We start from the raw sequence: 12,890 nt of genomic DNA on the forward strand, positions 1-12,890 counted from the left end.
AAATACTAAATATACAGCTGAATGATGGATACACAACATTCATTATATTATTTCAACTGTAGGATACTATTAAAATTTTCCAAAATAAAAGTTTTTAAAAATTTACATCTTTAAAGTCTCTTCACTGGTAATACTGGGTCAAAAGACACAGTTAAGAATTTACAAAGTAACTAAGAAATGTTGGCAGTTTGTTACCTTAATTGCATGATAAATATTTTAAACGAATTCTATTAATGGTTGAGGGAAGAATAGAATAATCAAATTGAATTCTTATGAAGCAATAAATGCATAACAAATTTACTGTATTCTTAATAATTTTCATATATACACTTTTCAAATTAATCACTGTAATAGTTAGCCACTGTCAACTGATATGGCTTGAGAGGGCTGTAGAGATTAGTAAAGCATACTTCTGCTTGTGTTTGGGTGGCCCACCGGAGCATAACCCTGGGGGCTACGCCTGGTCTCTGGCCTCATCTTTCCAGTTCTTTCTGCTCTGTTTCCTGGCTGCTATGAGCTGTGCTGAATGGTAATTTGCATTGGATACAGCTGACTAGGGACTGAACCTCTAAACTGATGAGCCAAAATAAACCCTTTCTCCATTCAGTTGTGTGTCAGGTACTTTTGATAGAGCACATAGGATGTGACAAAACTGGCTGGGAAAACAAGCTGAACATGTTAATTGCAAAATCCCAGGCCAGCGCCAGATAGTTCCCAGGCACCATAGGCAGACTTTCTGATGGGTTCCCATGAAGTGCAGGCTATACATAAAGACACAAATGTCCCAGTGGAGCCCACTGCCGTGACTATTCCAGACATAGAGTTCCTTTGATTTTTTGCTCTTTTTATCTATTTTTCTTTTGTTTGGCCCAAATTTACACTCAGAGCCAGTTTTTTCCTTGCTCCTTTACCCCCTCACATTTCAAATAAATCTTTGGCACAATTTTTGGCTTGTCTTACCCAATTCTTGTTTTTGACAAGAAAGACCTGGAATACTTTTAACTGGTGAGCCATTTCTAAAAAAATTACCTGGTAATACTTTGTCCCATAAATGGAAAGTTGACTGTTTTATAAGTTCTAGTCATGAATGTAGTCATGAAATTTCTGCTTTGCCATTTTTCATCAAAATGATTAATTTCCTTTAAAAATATAGTGGTGTGATTTGCTTTTTAAAAGTACCACATAGCAATTTATCCAAATGAAAATCTGCCAAAAACAAGTCAGTTAATTTGACATTTCACTACAAAAATAGTTCAGTGAAAATGCTATCCTTAAGTACTTATATGTAAATTATTTTAATATTGCTTAATCATGGAAAGTTTTACAATACTTTTGGCATATTCAGTTGGTAACTTTTATGCTATACTTTTGTCTAGAATTTGAGTTAGTAATAGATTATTAAAATTTGGCTTACTAATTTTAGATATTTATTTTTCAACCTTTGGTATGTTAATGAACACATAAGAACAAGAAAATCGTAATTGAATTATTAACTAAGAAACAAAGGTAACAATGAAACAAATAGAATTTAAAAATTAAATAAAAATTTGAAAAGAGAAATTGAAATGTTATCTAATAAATTGTACCTTTATAAATGAATGATGTCTTGCAGCACAAGTAGCATGTGATGCAACATGAGATTCATGATGAGGACTAAATTTCAACACATAAAATTTGAGGGACATTTTGAAACATATCCAGGGTATAGGATATTCCAAATAATTTGTCTCAATAACTTCACTGTCTTAATTACTTTCTCATTGATGGAGTGAAGTGCCTGATGCAAGTTAAAGCTATGGTCAAGTCAAAAAGCAAGGAAGGACCAGTGCTAAGGAGGCTGAAAACAGGATCACTGTGAGTCCCAGCTGTGTAGTTAGACTCTGTACCAAATACATAACAACAACAAAAAAAAGAAAAAAAAAGAAAGAAAGGAAGGAGTAATAGCTCCACAGGGTACAGGATTATAATTAGAAAATAAAGATATTAAAGCTACATTATGAGAAATTACAGGAAAATGTGGTCTTGATGTATAGATGGAGGAATTTCAGGGAGAGATGAAAACTATGTAAAATTTAGAAATGAAGACAAACTAATCAAAATTGATTCTGGAAGGGCTTAGTTGCATTTGGAGATGACAAAGTAAGAAAATAGTGAATTAAAGTTAGACAAATTTCCATTCCTTGATGGGTATACTGGTATATACCTGAAATCTCAGTGCTCAGGAGGTTGAGTCAGGATCAGTGCTAGTTCTAGACTCACCTAGGCTCCAAAGTGAGCTCAAGGCTAGGCTGAACTGCATAGTGAGATCCTGTCTCAAAAAAAGACAAAAAAAATTATATTCTTCAATATGAGGTATAAAAATTGGAGAAAAATGCACAGAGATAAAAGGGTAGACAAATATTCAGAAGTAATATTAGAAAATTTGTTCCATTTCTTAAAAAAAGTAGAGATATAAGGTTGAAACAAGATACAACCAAGTGAAATACAAAAAGTATCTTAAATAGCCACATTATAGCTCAATTTCTAAAACCTAGAACTAAAGAAAAAATATTAAAAGGAGCCATAGAGAAAAAAAAATTCATCACAGAAAAGGAAACACCATGAAAATGTTAAAAATCCTTTTACCATAAAAATTAAAAGTTAAAAGAAGACAGAATGGTATTTTTAAAGACTAAAAAGAAAACACTGGTAAATCCAAAATTCTGTGTCCATAGAATATGCTCTTAAAATATTGAGGCAATGTAAATTCATTTTAATAAAATGCTGACAGAATCCATTGCAAGGTGTATCTGACAAGAATGCAAAGGAAGTATTTGAGGCTTACAGGGACAATACTACAGATCAAACTGGAAAGAAATAAAGAGTACTACAAATGTACCTTCTCTCCCTTCAAGTACTGCAGCCGGAAACCATGGATGCTTCCCCATGGAGCTATGATCCCAGGGTCTTGGAATATTGCCCAGGCTAGGTTCAAACTTACCACCCTTCTGCCTCAGCCTCCTACATGGCTGGAATTGCAGGTATGGACTGAATATATTAATAAATATAATGAAAGATATTTGTCTTTACTTAATTACATCAAAAATCAAGTGATCAAAACCATTTACAACATTGCATGGAAGGGTTTATATTTGTGGATAGGCAGATTGCTAGAAGAATACCTTTGTGTAGTTCTTACCTTATATATAAACTTACTTTAGTTAAACTTACTTTACATACTAACTGTATACAGTATCATAAAGAATGATATTACATATTAGTTAAAATTGAAACAACCGATTAGGAAAGCTAGAAAAGATGAGAAGAGGTATATAAAACAGATGACACAAATAAAAACAGCACAATAATAGACATCAATAATTATATTAAGTAAAAAGAAAAAACAACTAAACCTTACAATAAAAAGGCAAAGATCATCAGACTACACAAAGCTACATAGAAGGTCAGGGTCAACCTAAACTAAAAAGTGAGAATAAATAAATATACAGTAAGGGCATGAAATTTGGTGTGGCTATGTGAATGCCAGGTAAGGAACACAAAAAGTCAGATAGTTAAAAGGAATACTTCATACTAAAAGGGATCATCATTATAAATATTTAAAAATTATGAATATTTATGTGCCTAACAGAGCTTTAAAATACATGAAAAAATTACAGAGCTAGAGAACAAAACTACAGTTAGCAATAACACCTTTGTATATATGAAACAATAAGTAGATTTAAAAATAATAGTCTAAACTGCTTTAAAAGTAATAATCAAAATAGTTCAATTTGATTGAATTGACATTTATAAAAACATATTATTTTCAAGTATGCATGGAAGTTTCAAGAAGGACCATGTTACACAGCTTGGATTAGTAGTAATCCTCCTGTTTTCAGCCTCCCCAGCACTGGGATTACAGGTGTGCAACACTACTCTGGGTTCAGTGGCCATTTCAGCAGGCCCAGGGGAGGGACCAGTGCGGCACATGATGCTGGGGATCAAACTCTGGTACCTGTGCTTACCTAAGCAGGTGTTTAGTCTGCTGAACTATCTTGCTAGCCTTTCTTTTCTTTTTTTTTAAAAAATAATTTGCTGTTCAAATAAAAGAGCAATGGTATTTTTTTGAGTGCACAATGTCTCATCTGTTTTTAGCCCCTGTCATTCTCTTCATTTTACATAAGACCATCTCTCCACGTGTCCTAGAGCATGAAAATTAATTCTGATCTGGGCCAGAGGCTGGTAGCCAGGAGCCTACAGTTTTGTCTTCTCTGCATTGTGGCCTTGGTTGGCCTCCCCTTCCTGCCCTCTCCTTCTTCATCTGCTCATGGGAGACCCCAGCATCATCTTTCCAACATTTCTCCTAACCTTACAAAAACAGGACACAGAAAGGAATGGAGGGGTGAGAAAGACAGACATTGTGCTTGCTTAGTATTCTGATTTTATTGCAACAGGAGCCGCACTAGAGAAAAGGGTAGGGGCTGGGCAAATGGCTCAGTGGAATAAGCGCTTCCCTGGCAAGAGCAAGGGCCTGAGTTCAATCCCCAGTTCTGCCAAAAAAAGAAAAAGAAAAAGAAAAAGAAAAAGAAAATGGTGGATTTGTGATGAGGCACAGGGATGTGGGGAATTCCATTTTGTTTTGGCAAAAAAACAGCACAGCAAAATGAACAAAAAGGGTTAATAGAGTTGTGAAGAGCCAACGGCTCTATGGTTATGCTCACTGTGTGAAGCTTCTACAGAGAAAAGTGTTCCTTGACTCTGACCCAGATAGTTATGTTAGTTATTTGACATGTACTAACTGCTTTAAAACGCTGTAGAAAATTAAAAAAAAAAAAAAACTTCTCAAGGTGTCAGTCTTCATAGGTACTGTTATGGGCTTGGAAGGTACCAAAACATAGACTCTTGCTAACTGTTCTCTTACTAAGAGATAATCTTTACCCATAGAAATGTATTTTTAAAACATGTTACACAGCAATTTTGTATCCATTTAAACTAATCTTTGTATTCAATAAAGCATTATTGCATAAGAAAAAATATATCTAAATAAGTATGTATTTCATATACATAACTTAAAAGATTTCTTATTGCTAGTAAGTTTCTTCTCACCCCTCCACACCATGTAGCTTTAAGATAACGCCAATGAAAATCTTCATATGCTCCTTAGAGGAAACTGTGAAAGTGACTGTAAAATTTTCTTGAAATGCAAAGAATCAGGACTGGTCTGAGTGATCTTGAAATGTAGGACCAAATTTGGGAACTTACACTACCCATTTTTAAAACTTAATACAAAGATATAATGAACAGTTTGATATTGACATAAAAATAGATAAATACATCTACAAAACAGAAATGGACTTCCACATGCTGACCAACTGATACTTGAAAAACCTCTAAGAACTTGATGGAATGCCCAACACCTATAATCCCAGGACTTGGGAGAAAGCAAGTGTGAACCTAGACAATCTGGTTACTAAAATCCTATCTCAAAGTAAAAAATTGTAAGTATAAAATTGCTTGGGGATGTAGCTCAATATGCAGGCCCAAGGTCCATCCCCACTGCTAGAGAGATAGAAAGAGAGGGAGGGAGGGACAGAGGGAGGAGGGAGGGAGCATGGGAGGGAAAAGAGAACAGAGGAAGGAAGGGAAGGGAAGGGAAAGGAAAAGAAAGGAAGGGGGAGTGGGGAGGCAGGAAGAGACAGAGATAGAGAGGAAGGAGGAAGGGAGGGAAGGGGGAAGAAGAAAGAAAGGAAAAGCAAGGAAGGAAGGGGAAAAGATACTTATGTAATACAGCAAAAGCAGGCTTTTCATCAAGAAATCCAATTGCTGGATAAATATTTGACAAATATGGAATTTTCATTCCATCACAATCAATATTATATGTGTATTAAGATGGATTATAAACCAAATTACAAAGGGCAGAATCATCAAGCTTAAAAAGAAACCTATCTGCATTTGACATAGTTTTATTACTTTGGGTTTGTGAATTTGATTGTATTTCCAAAAAGCTTATGTTCAAGTCCTAGTCTGTAGTCGGGACATATGTTACCTTGTTCAAAAATAAAGTATTTTCAGATGTAAATAGGTTCAAGTGAAGTCATGCTCAAATATGGCAGGCTCCAACCCAATATAACTAACATCCTTATAAAGAACGAGAAGACAGGGACAGTGTCATATGAAAATGTGGCAAGTGTTGCGTGAAATCTCAGTGATTGCCATTAGCTGCCAGAAGCTAGGACAGGGACACAAATAAGATGTCCCTTAGAACTGCCAGAAGAAACTAACCCATCATTGCTTGGATTTCAGCCTTCTCACCTCCAGAATTATTTAAAATACTGTAAAGTTTTGTTTTCTCTCTCCCTCTCCCTCTCCCGCCCTCTCCCTCCCTTTCTCTCTCTCTGTCCTTGAGACAGAGTTTCATTATACAGTTCAAGCTTATCTTCAACTCACTTTGTAGCACAGGCTGGCCTTGAACTGGCAATGATCTTCCTGCCTCAGCTTCCCAAATACTGGATTACAGGCATTCACTACAATGCCTGGCCAAATAAAATTTCATATTCATAAGCTACTCAGGTTAAAAAACTTTATTACAGCAGGTTTATAAAACTAACACACATAGACAAGCAAAAATTATATAAGACACAAGAGTCATAAAAGAAAAAATATATTTCAAAACTATCATTTCCTAGAACTTCTGCACATGAAAAGACACTGTTAAAAATCAACAAATGAGGTGTAAACAGCAACACACATGATTAGCAAAGGGAATATACACTGATATAAAAACTACAAATGTAAATTTTTTAAGGTGAAAATTACAATCAGGTGCATTATAAAAGCACATATTAATAAAACTGAGCATATGAAAAGGTGTTCTTGAGGTCCGGGGAGATGGGTCAGTGGAATTAAGCGCTTCCCTGGCAAGTGCAAGGGCCTGACTTCAATCCCCGGTTCCGCAAAAAAAAAAAAAAAAAAAAAAAGTGTTCTTTACTATTATTCATCAGGTAAATGAAAGTTAACTGCATGCAGAAGTAATTTCTCACCCACTAGAATGGGTATAATCAAATGCCAGCCAAGATGGGGGCATTGGAGCCCTCGTGTGTTCTGTGACAGTTGTAGATAAGAGGAGTTCAAACATACTGGGAGTATGCCTACAGCTACTGTGCTTCTTCTATACACCATAGTATTCATACAATAAAACAATTTATAAAATGATGTATACTATAATAAAAGTGTGTGAATTAGTGTGTCTCTATCTGAAATGTCATACTGCACTATAAATCTTAGAAACCTCAGTATATGACTGCTTTTTGTTTCTTTCTTCATTGATAGCTGTCACATTTTCACTTAAAGCATGCCCTTTACAGTTTATCTTTCACCTGTTCAAAACAATAGCATCACTGTTGTTGGGCATTTAGTCATTAGTAAGTCAACTATGAGTTTCTTCAATATACATACAGCTATACTATGCTAATCAATTTGATGGTGCAGACAGTCCTGTAGTGATGGGAAGGTGCACAGTAGCACAGCAGGCCCGTGCTGGAGGAAACCATGACTCGCATGCTGGTCAGGACAAGCAGAGCGGCTCAGGGCTCATCACACTCGTCAGAACGCCATACAATGTTAGTCTTGTATGCTGTTCACTTTTATTTCTACAATATCCAGAAAGGTGTAAAGTTCATTGACATCTTGAAAAGCAGGAGGAGGGCCTTACAGGATACAGCTACCGAATATAGTTATTCACAAATTTTATGATGAGAGGCAAATTTTAACCATTAAAAATAACCAAAAGAATTTTTTTTGTGCTAATAATTTCTATTAATTTATTGAAAGGAAGAGTTAATGCTTATATTGTTTGATCAATTTTGCATGCCTTTATCTGGTAATCTGATCAACTATTTTAAAGACAATAATATTCAATATAATAAGCATTGCTAATTGCCTATCATCTTGTTTTTTTGTTTTTTGTTTGTTTTTTTTTTTTTTTTTTTTTTTAGTGGAACCGGGGATTGAACTCAGGCCCTTGCGCTTGCCAGGGAAGCGCTTATTCCACTGAGCCATCTCCCCGGCCCCTATCATCTTGTTTTGAAATTCTTTTTGTTTTACATTCTAATTCTTTTTTTATTTTTTATTTTTTTTAATTTTATTGATAAACAGATAGCAATGAGACAGTTTCAGATCCAATCGGAAGTACAGATTCAACAAATAACACACTGCATATATTCTTCTTAGTGGCTAATTGCTGTACAAGATGCGGACTTGAGATCCTATCTACAAACACCATTAGAACAAATCATTCTATTCATTAAGAGAATGTAACTATATATCTATCCCAACCACTTTGAATACACAGATACAAAATGGACATTCATCTGTATACCCCATTTTTTCTAAGTTCCGTTATTGAATATTATAGGTGTGTAAACTCAGCAAAATATTCTAAAAGAGTCCAGTAGCCCATAATAGCATTGGGTCTTCTGTTTAACTGGCAATGTCAGAAGTTATTGACCTGAGTCCCCCACAGCTCAACATAGCAGCATGGCTTTACTTCCTATATTTCGTCTTCATACTTTTCTACTGGATGGTTAAGACCAAGGTAAAGCAGGACCTGTGCAACAAGAGTTGTAGTTTTTTGGTCTGAGAAGGTCAGTGAAATCCCCTTTGGATTTATCCTGAGATCCTGTACCTCAGATTGTAGAACCTTTGTCAGTGTCAGCCACGTGGATGAGTCACGGCCATTGCTTGGTCAATGTGCTCTCTGTGAAAGCCTGAGAGAGTGTTTTCTCCCCATGACCAAAAGAATTTTTGAAAAACATCCATACTTCACTTTCCAGGAAAAAAAGATGAAAATATTTAAGGGACTGGTATTATTAGAAGCTGATAGACTATGGGCTGGGGCTAAACTCAAAATGAGAGCACTCGCCCAATGTGTTTGAGGCCATGGGCCCCATTCCTGCACTAGGAAAGGGACAAAAAACAAAAAAAGACAAATGAATACATTAAAAATGTATTTTGCAAAAGGCAATTGCTAAACATGAAGCTTCACAAAATTATTCTTGTGGTTAATCAGATAATTTCTTTGCTTAGAAAAGCTATTCTAAAATAAATAAGTAAATAAATGAATAAATCACATATGATTGTAACTTCATTTAAGTACATGCTTTCTTTCAGCTTTTTCTTGTTTCTTTTTTTTTTTTTTTTTTTTTTTTTTTTTTTTTTTTTTTTTGCGGAGGCGGGGATTGAACTCAGGTCCTTGCGCTTGCCAGGGAAGCACTTCTTCTACTGAGCCATCTCCCCAGCCCCCTCAGCTTTTTTTTTTTTTTTTAAGATAAGTTGAATTAGGCTTTCCAGAGTGTTAGAAGCCTATCTTCACTACAGGTAGCAATGAGACTCTAATGAGGATAATTGTTCACTTTGGTAATTTCCCATGTAATATTTGTGGATCATGATTGAACATGAATAATGGAAACCATGGAAAGCAAAACTGTCCATGGAATAGGCTACTGTAATATTTTAGACAGCTATTTTTAGTGACCAACAAAAGGAAACACTTCTACTATGACACAGTAATTTTATTCCAAGAGAAATGAAAACATAGGTTCTCAAAAAGTTTGTATTTTCATGGAAACTTGATTCATAATAGCCAAATACTAGAAACAACCTGTATCAATTTGCTAAGGTTGCCATAACCAAATATCATAGATAGGATACCATAGACAGTAGAAACTTATTTCCTCATAATTTCAAAAGCCATAACTCAGAGATGAAGATGTCAGCAGGGTTGACTTCTCCCCAAAAACCTCTCACTGAGTCGCAAGTGGACTTGTAAATTTCTTCTTCTTACAACAACAGTCAATGCTGGACTGGGGGCAACCCAAATGACTTCTTCTAAACTTATCTCTTTAACAACACTATTTCAAATATACAGCCAAATTCTGAGGTCCTGGGATAACAACCAACTCCAGAATGGGAAAGCAATGCCTGCTCTATTTACGAGATGACTATATTTTATATGTCAACTTGACTAGACTCTTGTGTTCAGGCATTTGTTCAAATGCTAGGCTACATGTTGTTGTGGAAGCATTTTATAAAAGAGATTAGCAATCATAATCAATTGACTTAATAAATTAGGTTACCCTCTATAATATGCAGGAACTTTATCCAGTTAGTTGAAGGACTTAAGAGAAAAATCTGAGCATTTGTAGGAAAGGAGGAAATGCCCCTCAATACCATGCTGAAGAAATCCTACCTGAGTTTTCAGCCCTTCTGTCCAACAGACTGCATCAGCTCTTATTTGAGTTTTCTGGGGATTTCAGGTTTGCACAGGCCCACAATCTCATTACCCGTTTCCATAAACTAAATTCTGCTTACTTTTTTTGTAAAACTCTGAATAATACAATCCTGAAACAGAAAATTACTCAGTCATAAAAAGGAATAAAACATCCCCTGTCCAGTATATATAAACCTCAGAAGTGCTACACTGAGTGAACATGAGAAAGCTGGAAACAAGAAAATACATATTCTATTATTGCATTTACTTGAAGTCCGTGTAAGACTGAACTGATCTATATGGTAGCAGAATAAGAAAATACTTGTCTGTGGTAAATGGATGGGGATGAGTATAGACAGGAAACAGGAGGGACTATTCTGGAGTGATGTAATTATTCTGTGTTTTGTTTGGGGTGGTAGTGATGTGAGTGTGTCTCTTTGTCAAAACTCAGCGAAAAAAAAAAAGCTTTTGATTCTTTGAGCTAAATATACATGATTGACTTAACATTAATTCTCACCCCTGACAAGTGTCAGCATTCCTTTCCTAGACCAACTGTCACAGAACTGTCTCACCATTAGGGAGAACCCCTAGGTAACACAGGCAATGTGAAATGACTCCTAAACTTTCAACTTGAACTGATGAGCTACTGGATCCTGATCGGGTTCTAGAAGTCAATATTTACATCAAACAAGGAACTTGTTTTGGAGTAAAAAATTGTATTTAATTTATTTATTATTTTAATAACTATTACCTTTAAAATTGAACACATAAATGACATCTATACACTATCATGTATTATTAATTAAGCCAATTAAATATCCATTTCCTACTTGAATTATAAGCTCATAAGTAAAAATCATGTCTCTAAAAGAATTTAAAATTATATATATATAATATAATTTCTTCTATCTTCTCCAGAGATATCTCATCCATACCATTAGATAAACTCATCCATCCATCTGGCCTGAACTTAGGCATTCAGGCATCTGTTCAAATGCTAGGCTATATGTTGCTGTGGAAGCATTTTATAGATAAGACTAGCAATCACCATCAGTAAACTGAATAAATTAGACTACCCTCTATAAAGTGCAGGAATTTTACCCATTTAGTTGAAGGACTTGGGAGAAAAATTTGAGCATTTGTAGGAAAGGAGGAATTGTCCCTCAATAAAATGAACAAATATTTAATTTGATATAATAGTGATTTGATAGGTAAAGGAATACTATGTATCTAAAAATAAAATTTTAAAAAGAATTATGTGCAATATAAGGAAGATGAGATGGAGAATAATGAAGAAAAAAATGCAAAGAGAGCAAAGGAAGAACAATAAAAAGGAGGCAAATACACAGAAATGTAGGTACACACAAAAAAGAAACAAAAGAAAAATGTCAGCTTTATCCTGCAAATCTTTAGACATAAACATTAGGAACAAATTAAAAGAGCAGGATAAATCTTAATTTTATCTCACTGAATATATATATATATATATATATATATATATACTCTAAGATTTCTACATTGAGTTTCTAGACAAAGACAGAAATTAGCAAATTTTTAACAGATAATATTTACTCAACCCAATGGAGGCCATTTCATTTTACTAAGTAAATTCCATGGCATACTTAGGATATTCTCATGTGTTTATATATATGTTCATTCTTTAGCATGAAACTGAGTGGTACTGATTTTGAAAGGATTAAGTGGGAGGTGAGTGTATAAATAAATGGTTCTTTCTCTCTAGGATGAATACTTACTGATTCAACTATAATAAAATATATTAGACTTAAATTATGATGACTCTGTAATAAATTCAACACATTAGGTAAATAATATTAATATGTACCTAAAGTTATCTTAGTACAGCCATGCTTACACTCATATATAAGTGAGTATAGAACATTTTCAAACAAGCATGACATAGAAGTATAGACACAGAACAATATGTGGTGGAAAATAATCAGAAGTATAATATGTAATGAGAGCTATTCAAAGTCTGAAGATAAGAATAACTAAGAAGGCTTCCCTTTATCATTCACGTAGGACTATGAGCAAGCTATGAAACTTTTCAAGATAGTTAATGTTTTAGAGGAATAAGGCACTCAGTATAAATATTGGAAATGAAAATAGACCAAGTGAGGACAGACCTAAAATAATTAGAAAGAAACAAACAAACAAAAGCAAAGTACAGGAGTAGGATTTTCTGCCGAGTTCTGGGAGCCCCCACACCCAGTCCTAGCCAGGTCCGGTGAGTGTGCGGAGAGCTTCCTGCTACCCTGCGCCAGCGGGACCAGTCCAAGCCCAGGTGCAGAGTAGGCCGGACCCTCTCTCAGCCCCTTGGGCTGCCCCCCACCACTCCGCAGTGCCTCCCCCACCCCGCCCGCAGAGTAGGATTTTCTGCCGAGTTCCGGGAGCCCCCAGATCCAGTCCTAGCCCAGGTCCGGTGAGTGTGCGGAGAGCTTCCTCTTCCTCCAACTTCACATTGCCACCTCCAGGAACAGCTCAGGCCTGGCATACACACCTAAGGTGTAATCCTGCAGCTGCAACCTCTGCAGGGGAGAGTGTAGAGAATAGATCCAACCAGCTAGTCCAGGAGCAGAACATCTCGCGACAGGGGCACAACAGGTTCACCCTTAAGGGCAGCAGC

This window comes from Octodon degus, unplaced genomic scaffold, assembly GCF_000260255.1.
Source record: "Octodon degus isolate 3935 unplaced genomic scaffold, OctDeg1.0 scaffold00009, whole genome shotgun sequence".
Classification (NCBI taxonomy): Eukaryota; Metazoa; Chordata; class Mammalia; order Rodentia; family Octodontidae; genus Octodon; species Octodon degus.